The sequence below is a fragment of the Condylura cristata genome, unplaced genomic scaffold (genome assembly GCF_000260355.1).
Source record: "Condylura cristata isolate star-nosed mole 26May11 unplaced genomic scaffold, ConCri1.0 scaffold00002, whole genome shotgun sequence".
Lineage (NCBI taxonomy): Eukaryota > Metazoa > Chordata > Mammalia > Eulipotyphla > Talpidae > Condylura > Condylura cristata.
In genome coordinates, this window is record NW_004567103.1 from 50,894,454 (window position 1) to 50,906,550 (window position 12,097).

Genomic DNA, 12,097 nt, shown 5'->3' on the forward strand with positions numbered 1-12,097 from the left:
CTGGTTGATCTTCTGTTCTCAACTGCTTTTCTTCTGTCACCTGTCACTCTTAGTTGCCAGGGAAACCAGACAACCACATTTGTTAAAACAGTGATCTTAATTTTAGACATGTAACACCTGAATCTGCATTTGTTACATGGATTTTCCCAGATAATTGATTTCATAGACTATGGCTGGTTGTCACAGTCCCCCTTTCTTGCTAGCACCCCTGGAAATTTCCATAATGAGAACGAAAAAACATTTTTAATAGTTAAATTGTAATGATTAATAGCTAATTATAATGACACACATTAAATACTATTTGTATGTTGCATTATACATTTGGATTTTGTTATATCATATCATATCCTTTTCCCGCATAAAGATTAACGATCTATTCCTTTCCTGCACTGATATTGGACACTGTGTGTGTGTGTGTGTGTGTGTGTGTATGTGTTAGTATAAAAGTATCATTGCTTTGGAACTCAGTTTATTTATCCAGATTCCATAGTACTCTTTGTTCCCTTTGAATTTATATATGAGAAATTTTGGAGGGTAAATAACTTATTAACTTCCCAAAGTCAGTTCTTATATATAACACACACCAGAATAAAAAATAATCTTTCAGATCTGTTCAACTCAGTTATCCATATGCTTTAGACATCCCTTCCTAATATCTACTTTGGTTTTCCTGAAATTCTCAAACCCCATGATTTACAACTTAGTCTCTATTAAAATTTTCTGGGTCATGCATTAGAAGAATTAGCATTGTTAAAATAGCCATCTTAACCAAAGCAATATGCAGATTCAAAGCAGTCCCTGTAAGTTTTAATGACATTCTTATAGGAATAGAACAAACAGTACTGAAGTTAATTTGAAACATAAAAGACCCCAATAAGCCAAAAAGCAACCCTGACAAAAAAAATACATAAGGTGATGGAAATAACATATAGGAAGATGTGTATATATCACAATGGAATAAAACACAGTTATTAAAAAAAACTTGCCATTTATGACAATATGGGTAAAACTGGTGGGGATTATACACTTCCAGACTTTATTCCACAAAACTATGACAATAACAACAATATTATTCTGGAAAAAAAAACCAAAGACATAGATAAATGGAATAGAATTGAGAACAGAGAAGAAACCACACTTACATGAACAATTAATCTTCAACAAAGGAGCCAAGAATGTATACCAGAGCAAAGAAAGCCTCTTCAATAAATGTAGTGGGAAAGCTGAATAGCCACATGCAAAAGAATGAAATTAGACCACTATTTCACATCATACCACAATTTAATTCAAAATGAATTAAATACTTGGATATAAGATCTGAACCCATAAAATATATAGAAGACGACACAGGCAGAACACTTCCTGACACTGGCTTCAGTGATGTCCTTGTACACTCACCTGCAACAGCAAAGAAACAAAAATCAATATAAGCATATATAACCAAAACTAAAAATCTCCTGCATAGTGAAGAAAATTCTAAACAAAAAGGCATCCTACTACATGTTAGAGAATATTTGCACACCATATCTGACAAGAGGTTGCTATCTATGACCTATAAAGAACTAATACAATTTAATAAAAGAAAACAATCCAATAAAAAATGGGCAAAATTTATAATTAGGACTTCTCCAAAGACATACAAGCACATGAAAAAATCCTCAGCATCACTTATTATAAGGATATGCAAATCAAAACCACTACAAGCTACCACATCTATGACACTATGTGTTGACAAAGATATGGCAAAATAGGAATCCTTACACATTGTTGGTAGGAATGTAGACTAACTCAGCCTCTAAAGAAAACAATGTTGACGTTTTTCAAAAGATTAGAAATGGACTGCCGCATAATCTAGCAATTTCACTTCTATCTTATCTGTCCAGGAATGCAAAATATTAAATTGAAATGAATGTATGCATTTCTATGCTCATAGCAGCCCTGTTGACAAAATCCGATATGGGAACGAGCTAAGTAGTAAAAGACAGATACATGGATTAAGAAGATATGTGTTCACATATATGTTGAAAGGAATACTATGCAACTATTAAAAGATGAAATCTTGCCATTTGTGACAACATGGGTAAAACTGGTGGAGATTATACTTAGTGAAGTAAGTCAGAAGGAGAAAAGACAAAGACAAGATTATGCTACTTATATGTGGACTATAGAGAAACAAAACACATAGTTAAAACCAAGCCAATCAATCTGACTGTAGAGTTGAGGATAGCAAATGGGCAGAGAGAGGGAGAAAGCAGGGTCAGGAGGGGGCACAATGGACTATGGTGGTGAAATATGGGTACCTTAGTTGTGGTTGTGGTATGGTAACATATCTGCAATGAATGATAGTATACCTCTAAAACATATATAGCATTACTAACCAACTTTGTAACAACAATAATAATAATACTCATCACCACAAACTGCTATGTATTGTGGCCATTTGGTTTGTCTACAGTCTTATTTACTCTCATGAACTTATCTCCCACTATAATGTTGGCCTTTTGCTGTTCATCAGATTCATCAAGTAAGGCTTTTGTGTCTCCTATACTTTTTTCTATTCCAATGCTTATTTCCCTATAACTTGCTTCCTTCATACCTTCAGCTCAAAAGTTAGCTTTTCCTTGACCATCCTAGTGAAAAAAAAAAAAAAGCATGCATACTTTTATTTATCTTCATCAGAGTCTATTACATGACTTTGTTCATTTTATATACATTTATCTGTACATCCCTAATCCAAGAAGGGATGTAAGACTGCTGAGAAAGGAGCTTCATTTATTTTATTTGCCTATCTATGTGTATGTATGTATGTATATGCATGTATGCATATATATAGATATGTATGTTATGTGGTGGTAAGATGCTTAACATTTAAACAGTCCTTAATACATAAGTGTGGGATCAATGAATGGATGAATAATGGTCTTTAGGTCTCCCAATTATTTTCTAGGTTCTTTTTGAGAAATATTTGTCTCTAACCTACCCTTAGATTCTTGTTTCTACTTATTTACCCTTTAATGTTTACTTTAGTCAAACCTACACTAAATCAATTTGTTCTGTCCTGAGGATAATTCCATGCCTAACCTATATTACATAATCTTTGTGACATCTACTTTCTCTGATACTCAGGAGCCTTTTATTGCCTTAATTTGGGCCTGTGGTTTTGGTTGAAGCTGATTGTGGTTATCTACAGCCTCATTGCCAGTTAAGATAGAAATTACTGTATAGATTTTATTGTTTAAAATAGTAGAAGTTTTGAGTAAGGACATATTCAGGAAATCATGCTTGATGTATATTGGGATTTTAATAGTTTGTTTATATAACACTTGGTGAAATGGTATTGAAAAATATCTTAGAGGTAGATGTTGTAAGTTTATATATAAGTTAATATAAATAATGAAGTTGAAGATCTCATTTGGAAAGTTGAATTGTGGAGAGAGCAGAAATTTCTGAAGCAGAAGAATTAAAAGGGAAGTTGAAGTAGACATTCATTTTTATGTTGATGAATGACTAAAATTATATAAATGAACTAAATAAAATAAATGCAGTCAATACATTGTATTGTAATACCAGTTCTAATACATCATACTTATTATAGTAGTGATTCAATATATTGAAATCTCTTTACTGTTAAGGTTTTCAGAGATTGACTTATACCGAGATTAAGTGTGCCATACACTTGGATGCTATTATTTTCAAGGATAACATTAATGAAAAATAAACTTATAGAATATTTATTGCAATTCATGAATATTTCTCTTTGTGAGACATAATCTCAATAATGTTGCAAGGTGTTTCAGGTAAGATAAAAATACTTTAGTCAAAGTTAATCACTGTTTTGAAAATTAAATTGATTTACACATTAAATATTGTCTGTGTGTATAAAATAACAGTATAAAATGCTGGCATCCAAGAGGTATTGAAGGTATCATTAAATGACAGCCTTTTCTTATATCTTTGCCCTCTATTGTAATATTGAAGGAAAGAAATTCTATATGCAACAAACTCAGATTTACCAGCCATCCAAATAAACCAAAAATAAACCAATAAACAACGCCACTATTTTCACCTTTTGTTGTGTTTGACTTTTGTTTAATAATGAAATAATTCATAGAATGCCTACTTAACTAAAATACTCATTTTCATGGGATAGCTAAGTCTATTCATTACCTAGCCAAAATATTCTTTCCTAGTAATATGACATTGATTTTGTTTAAGGAAGTAATGAATGTAGAGTAGGAAAAAAAAAAACAAACAGAACCATATGTATTTACTTAGCCTGCTATTATGGATACATAGTAAAAATTGGGAACACCTAGGTGAGGCTGCTAAGACTCAGTCAACTGGTATTCTTTATTTGAACTCTTTGCCCTTTCCCTTAACCCTGCCAGAAAAGTGGAGAAGCTGGGGGTGTCTCCAGCAGCCATCTTAAGTATCAAATTATGGGAGGACTAAAGGAGCCTCAATTACTGGTTGTTGTATCAGAGTCTTTGTTCCTAAGCTGAATGACCTATTTGCAATTTCATTCATATGAATTGTCAAACCATGACTTTCTGAAGTTTCTATTATTTGTAGCTAAATCCAATTCCAATATTGTACAGATAGCCTTCAAGTAAAATTTGACAAGGTGTCTTTTTCCTGTAGTTTTCACAACCTTCCTTGCCTTTCCCCGTATGTTAACTTTGTTATTAAGCCAGTTTTCCTCATGAAAAAAAAAAGCCTAGAAATTCTAGACCTCACATCTATGCACTATATTGTCACGGCAAAGAAAATTTTTCTTATTTGTCATGTAAATCAAGTCTGGGCCTCTTTGGTGGTGTGGGGGTTAACGTTAGTGCTATCAAGCTATCACCAGCCATTGCAACATGAAGTCATTCCCCAGCCAGGGAACTGACCCACATGTTACAGCAGACATCTCTTGTTTTGCCTGCTGCTCCCCTCAGCATTGTATTTCAATACATCTGCCTGTTGTGTTCCCCATTTTTTCTTCTGATTAATCCTCTTACCACCCCCACACCTCTGGCCTATACCCCAACTCTTGTATGCATAAATAAAAATGAATCTTTTTGAAAAAATAAATCAAATCTGTGATTTTCTCTTATTTATCCTACCTCAACCAGTTATTGTGCAAAAGGTATGGATAATTTTATTTAGGCTAATGATTCCAGTTCAACCCCGTCCTCCAAAAATTAAAATGTAATGTTAAAATATCTGCAAAGTAGAGTTTTAGATATGTTTTCATTTGTATATTATTTTTCTTATTTTGTAAAAACAGTGCAAAATCACTTAGAAAAAAACTAAAATGCAAAAATAATATAGAAAAGAAGGTAGTCATTTATAGTTTTAATAGTAATGTGATTGGATCCATCTCTACTTTATATGTTTATGTATGTTATTATTTACACATGGATACAAAGATGACACCATGTGTTAAAGAGTACTAGAACTGAGTGTGAATATTATTTTAAAACTAATTGCTTAAGATTAACAAGGATGTAAAACAATGAAAAAACATATATATATTTAAAGTAAACCAGGGTTGTCATTTAAAGAAAAGAATTAAGTAGGCTTGTCAAAGTACTAGGTATTTATCAGATTTTAGCATGTAAACAGTGTGATATGTGAGTGTACAAAAAACTTTGTACACTCCAATAATTATTTATTCCAATAATTGCTAAGTATCTCTAGAAAGATGAAAACATTTTATTTTACTTCCACAAGCCTCTCTTTACTATGAAATTATAGCCAGCATGTAATATTTCCTTCCTATATCAAATTGATAGTTTTAATGTTCCAATTTTAGAGAACTAGTGAAAATTTTGTTCAGTTATATTATTTGATTTTTTTAATCTTTGTCAATTTACAGTTTCCTCATTGTGCTTATGCTTTTTCTTACAGATTTATATATTGTTCTTTAGTCTTTCAGATGAACATATTCATTGCAAATGTTGACCAGTTTATACTATTCATAAATTCTTTTTAGGGGTCAAAAATAGTCAAAATTAGGTCTTTTCACTGATAATGACTTGCAATGTTTTGTAGTTGTGTGTTTTTTTTATTTTGTTTTCTGACATTTATTTGGTGTTTGAGGAGAATCTAAATTTCTTTTCATTTCTAAATGGCTAATTATCCTATACTAATTAATTTACCTAGTTTTCGAATAAGTGATATTACCCATACTTGACTTTAAATTAATTTCTTGGGTCTTCTTGCAAAGATCTTTCCTATCTATTATCTGTCTGTGTGTTCTGGACACAATTCCCGAACTTCAATTTCTTTGAGTGTTCTCTTTTCTTTGTTTTAATGTTTCTTAACAGACGTTCTCTGGTATCAATATTATTTTTCAATTTTTTTTTTAGACATTCTAAGTTTTGGTAGTATCCTACATTCTATAAAGTTAAATTATAAAAGGGCTTTTCACTAGTGTTATCCATAAATCTATAAATTACTTCTGGGAAACAACATTTTTGTAGTTTCTGTTTTCACATTCAGAACAGTGGTTGGTTCTTTACACATTTAGAACTTATTTTATATTGCTGTTAGCTATAAATCTGCAGGAGACAGACCACACACCCAAAAGATGGTTGAAGAGCTTGTAATAAACAGAGTATTTTCCAAGGTCTGGAAGTAAAGATGAGTAAGGTTGGTGAAGTACCTTGATATTAGTAACAGTAGGAAGCCATTACCACTTCTTGGCTTGAAGGGATGAAATCTGTAACAGTAAAAGAAGATTCCCTGACAGAAACTGCCAGCTTCAGTATGGGGTTCAACCACCACCAGTTCTTCAGAGTGAGAACTGAAGAGAAATACCTCAAGTACTCTCTCCAACTATCAGCTTCAAACAACTAAAAATGATGACACACATTTAAAGTGAATGGGCATACTATGACGTATAAATGTATGATAGTGACTGATAGTGACTGATAGTTACTGATAGTGACGATCAGTGAAATAGTGAAGATCTGAGAAATAGTGAATGAAATAATGAATTTCACCACAAATTGAATCTTCTTAAAACTAATCTTTACATATTAATGGCATATACAAATTTATTAGTATTCAATTAAAATTATTTTTAAAAATTAAATAAATTGAAACTGAGAAGTAAAGGGAATTTCTGGAATTGTATTCATGTGCAGTAAATTAGTGAGCTAAAAATAAAAAGGTAAGATCCATCTTAGAATCTTTTTATTTTCAGTTTACAAATTTATTATAGTAATACAAAAATGAATAATTTGATTCAAATTCAATGCAGAAAAGAATAACTTCTACTTCAAACCAAACTGATGAATTTTAGAGTAAGGAATTATGTATAAAGCCATTGTTTAAAAGGTCAGAAGAAATTGAAAAATTGTCAAGGTAATGTTAAAAATTTATTAGAATAATGATGAATTTCTGCCTTACCAATGCTTATCAAATGAAAACAATATAATTTAAATTTTTTTTTCAAATTAGCGTGGGTTGAATGAGTCAAATGATCTAATCAGCATTTACATGAATTTCACTCTATAAATTCTTAATAAAATCTATAGGCATCTTGATTCTCTTAAGATTTATCTAGTATCCCAAATTGCTGCTTTTTTCTGACTTAAGATAAAATGACTTTCCTATTACCATGGACTTCATATAGTATTAATTATTATGATGATTTTATTTGAATACTAACCATAGAATGAATAGTATAAGTCATACAAACTGTAGTAGCTACCCTAATTTATCTTTCTGTTTTCTCATTTGAAGTAAAATTTTATGATTAGATAATAAAATGTTGCATACACTTAATATTTGCATTTTCATAGAAACTAGCCCTGAAACTAAGATCATATATATTTTCTTGGAAGCAGACTTATAATTTAATTCAATTCTTATAGATAGATATAGTATATCTCAATACACACTCATTGATTCTTCAACCATAATTGTATGAGGAGTGACTATGAGTCTGTTTGCTAAACTGGAGAAAAACGTTACATTATGTCAAAATGATTTCTCAGTTAAAGTAATACCCAGGATGACTAAAACCTACTTGACAATCCAGACAGTTTGTGTACATAGACAAGCTCAATTATAAAAACTAGTTTTGAACTAGTTTCAAATTGTCACAGCTCAAGTTATACCCCTAAACAGATTTTTACGCAGCACCAGTCTATAATGTATATAGCAGGAGACTGATTCAAAAATCTAGATGTGAATCCAAACCACTCAGTTTGCACTTTATTTTTTTCAACAACACAAAGGTATGCTCCAAATGGCTTTCTTATGAGTTTCATTTCTTTGCCAAAATGAAAAGAGCAAAATTATCCTATGGATAATAAGACCATTAAGCCATTAAAATAAAATTTGTATCTTGAAGGGAGTCACCTCCATTCATTGTTCATTTGCTCCATGGTTCAATGAATAATCTAAATAGTACTGTAAAATTAAATTTTTATTTAGTGCTGATGAAATATTTATTTATTAAAAATGTAGTCATCTGCAATCAAATTTTTACTTCAGTCTCTATATTTGGAATCCGCTGATAGTTACTGGAAGCTGTTGGGGATTGGAACACTCAGCACTATTGTATTGTGATCAATAATTAAATTTAGTGCTGACATGCATCTAGTTTATGCAGCAATCTCTGACAATCCCATCTTGCAAAATTAATCCTTTCCAATATATTTAATAGAGGACGTGAACAATAAAATAATTCAGATGAGTACCAATGCAGGATTATTTCTGGTCAATATTACTTTATTATAAATTGGGTCCACATACTCATTAGTAAATTAACTGTCAAATCTGAAAACAGCCTTTTTTGTGTTTAAAGGTAATTATTGGTACTGAAGACAAGAAGGCACTTAACCTTGCTATACAGTTGTCCTTACCACAGTGTTTTTTATTCCAGGCTATAACTAACCCATCAAAGCTGCAGAGAGAAAATAATTAGTGATATTAAATGGATGGAATTTTAACTATTACAAAGCCATAACTGTATAGATATAGATAATATAACTATATAGTCATAGTTTTTTATAGTTATTTGAAGTATGGGTTTATTTTGGACATATTTTGCTTTTATCATAAGAAAAATATACTGAAAGACAGAAACATTAATGTGGAAAGAATTCTGTTGAAGAAACATATGTTAGAATTGGCTGATTTTTTTCATGAAAATCTTACCAAAAATTGCTTCTGATTTTCCAGGAGATTTGATGACATGTACTTTCTTTAATATTGTCTTTTGAAAAATAAAGTATCTTTTAGGTGATATGATGTTTTCTGACACTTTTTTTTTACTATATTAATTAACAGTTTAGTCACTGCTTGAGCTCACTAAATTATTTGTATAGAAATAACTTACACAGAATCATTTTGTACTTGTGTTTTTTCTTGCCTTTATTATTTACTTATACATTTAGAAAACTCTTAGATGCCATCTGTTATATCAATGCAAGAAGTAGAATTACATTTTAAACATTATTCTTTTAAAAAAGACAAAAGGCAAAGCATTTTGAACTTAAAGAAGACTGAAATTATGTATCCTATTCTATTATACATGTTTCTATATCAGACAAGTAGGAGGTATTATTTTCATTTGTTTGTACCAAATACAAATTTGATGGAGAAGTGCTGAGTCTTATTGTATTGATCGCTGCTACACTTATCAAAGAATTGAAACAGAGTGAAGAGCCAGTGGCATATATTCATTCTATTGATGTATGCTATCAATAATCTGTGCCTCAAAAAATCCTCAAATCACATTTGTTAACTGTTTCATCTATTTATTAAGTTGTTGAGAATTAACAAAGAGCACCAATAGCCTATTTGTATCTTGAAATAAAACTGTTTTAATCACTGAACTGTGTTCAGAACTAGAGAGCCCATAAACAAAATGATAAATAATAAAAATTCAGCTTGTTAAATAATATACAGCTGACAGGAAAAACATGGCTGTAGTTTATTCAGCTTATCCAGTAGTTCCAAGAAATAAGGTTAAAAAAATAGATACCCCTAAAAAATAACTTGCAGTTACCAACATTATTTTCATGACTAGATGTTGTCTTAAAATATTGTTTTTTATTTTATGACTAAATGTAACGGCTACATAATTGAAGCCTTTGTGAAATATCATTGTGGTCTATGTAAAACATTGCCAAGTGATCAAGGACTGGGAAATGTTTTGCTTAATTTACCCTTGTATAATTTATAATGCACATTTTAGTTCCCTTACTTTCCCTAGTTCAGACTCTTGCCACTATTGTGGAACGGTTACTGAAAAGATTTAGAACAAGCTGCCCACCACACATCATGACATCAGTACAGACTGGGGCTTCTCAGAATGCTCTATGTTCTTTATCTTTTCTTTGGTTTTCTGTATTGACTGTTCACTAATATTTACACTAAACAAACCTCTCTAGTTCTATTTCGTGTTTCCACTAGCACTTTCTAAATTCATTTTGGTGTGTGTGAGAAAGAGAAAAAGTCATCTGCTAGTCAGGCTTAAAATGATTTTCACTTTTTTTTTTTTTTTGAGGTTTGTTTCATAACACCATTATCACTAGCATTGTAATATTTTTAATAGTTCCTTGTGGGTAATAACTTTGTGTGGTTCTCATTTTCAATGAAACAGTCTCTGCCCTCTAAGAATTTGCCACTTCAAAAAAAAAAAAAATCAGTGTACATAAAGACTTATACCATTGGAATTCATTGACAATTTGTGAGAGGAAAACCTATAATACAGATTTTTTAGCTATAAAAGATGCTCTTCTATTTAGTCAGGAGCTATTTCACTGCACTTGGTCATGGACAATTGTGTACAAGGCTGTGGCTTTGTCCAACTGAAGCTATAGTCTCATTTGGTTATATTTGAGAAGGGGAGGAGGTTTACCTTGTAGGCAATGTTGAACCTCTATTTCATGAGCCAGGTTTTCACTTCAGTTCAGTTATGGTAAGAATAAGCTTGTACATGAGAAAATTAGGAGGTCAAGCACTCTTGGGGCAGGTTTGTTAATGTCATGAGGCCAAACTAACATCAAGAAGAGGGCACAATGAGGGCCCTTCCTGGTGGCGCAGCAGGTTAAAATACAGCACTAAGAAGCTTAAGCCACTTCCACATGAGTTCGATCCCCACCTGTCCCAGAGGTGATCCCACATGGAGAGGCAGACCTCTCCTGACCTGCCCGCTGCTCCCCTCAGCAGTGTACTTCGTCTGTCTGCTCCCCACTCTATCTCTGGTGAATCTTCTCGCCCTCCACATCTCTGGCCTGTACCCCAGTTCTGTATGAATAAATAAATAAATCTTAAAAAAAAGGGCATAATGAAGTATTGTAAAATGTACTTCTTATTTGTAAAGTCTTACAATGAGAATATGGATACTGAGGTAGTTATCAAATGACCACCCATAGCTGGGTCATGTCATTTCCCCCAGCTTGAAATTCTCCCCTTAATCTCTATTTCATGTAGCCTAAAAGATAAAGTCCATATAAGTCAGTTCTCATATTTAACCTTTCTATCACTATTATTCCCTACATGGTCTTCCTCTCAGTCATTCTGCCCAGGCTGCACTGGCTGTGCTGCTCATCCAGAGTCACACCAGGATCACTCCCATCTCAGCGCTCTGCACAGACAGAATAAACCTTGCCCAAATCTCACAGGACCCTGTTCTATTTTTTTCTCCATAGCATATCTTGTATAAAATGTAAGGTATACACATTTTTTAAAAAGTTTTATTTATTTACACAAACAGAATTGGGGTGCAGGCCAGAGATGCAGGGGCGATGAGAGGATTCACCAGCGACAGAGCGGGGAGCAGAACAGGCAGATCAATGAAGTACACAGCTGAGGGGAGCAGCAGGCGGGTCAGGAGAGGTCTGCCGCGCCAAGTGGTTCACCTCCGAAGTGGGGTTCGACTCTGCTGAATTGGCTTTAGCTTCTTAGTGCTGTGCTTTAACCTGCTGCACCACCAGGGCCACGTATACATATATTTTTATATGCAATATAATTGATGTAATCGAATGTTTATATTAAATGTGCATTCCATGAGCTCTTGGCTCTCTCAGTGGTTAGTTGGTAGATACATAGCCTGGTCTCTGAGTGGGGGAGGGCTGATTTGTAACAT

At 32.5% G+C, this 12,097-nt stretch overlaps 1 long non-coding RNA gene across 1 annotated transcript in view; it reads right to left on the reverse strand.

Annotated features, from left to right (window-relative positions):
* The window catches only part of LOC105853761, a 41,937-nt gene that overhangs the window by 6,317 nt on the left and 23,523 nt on the right, over positions 1-12,097 (reverse strand). The gene's annotated exons all lie outside the window — the stretch shown is intronic.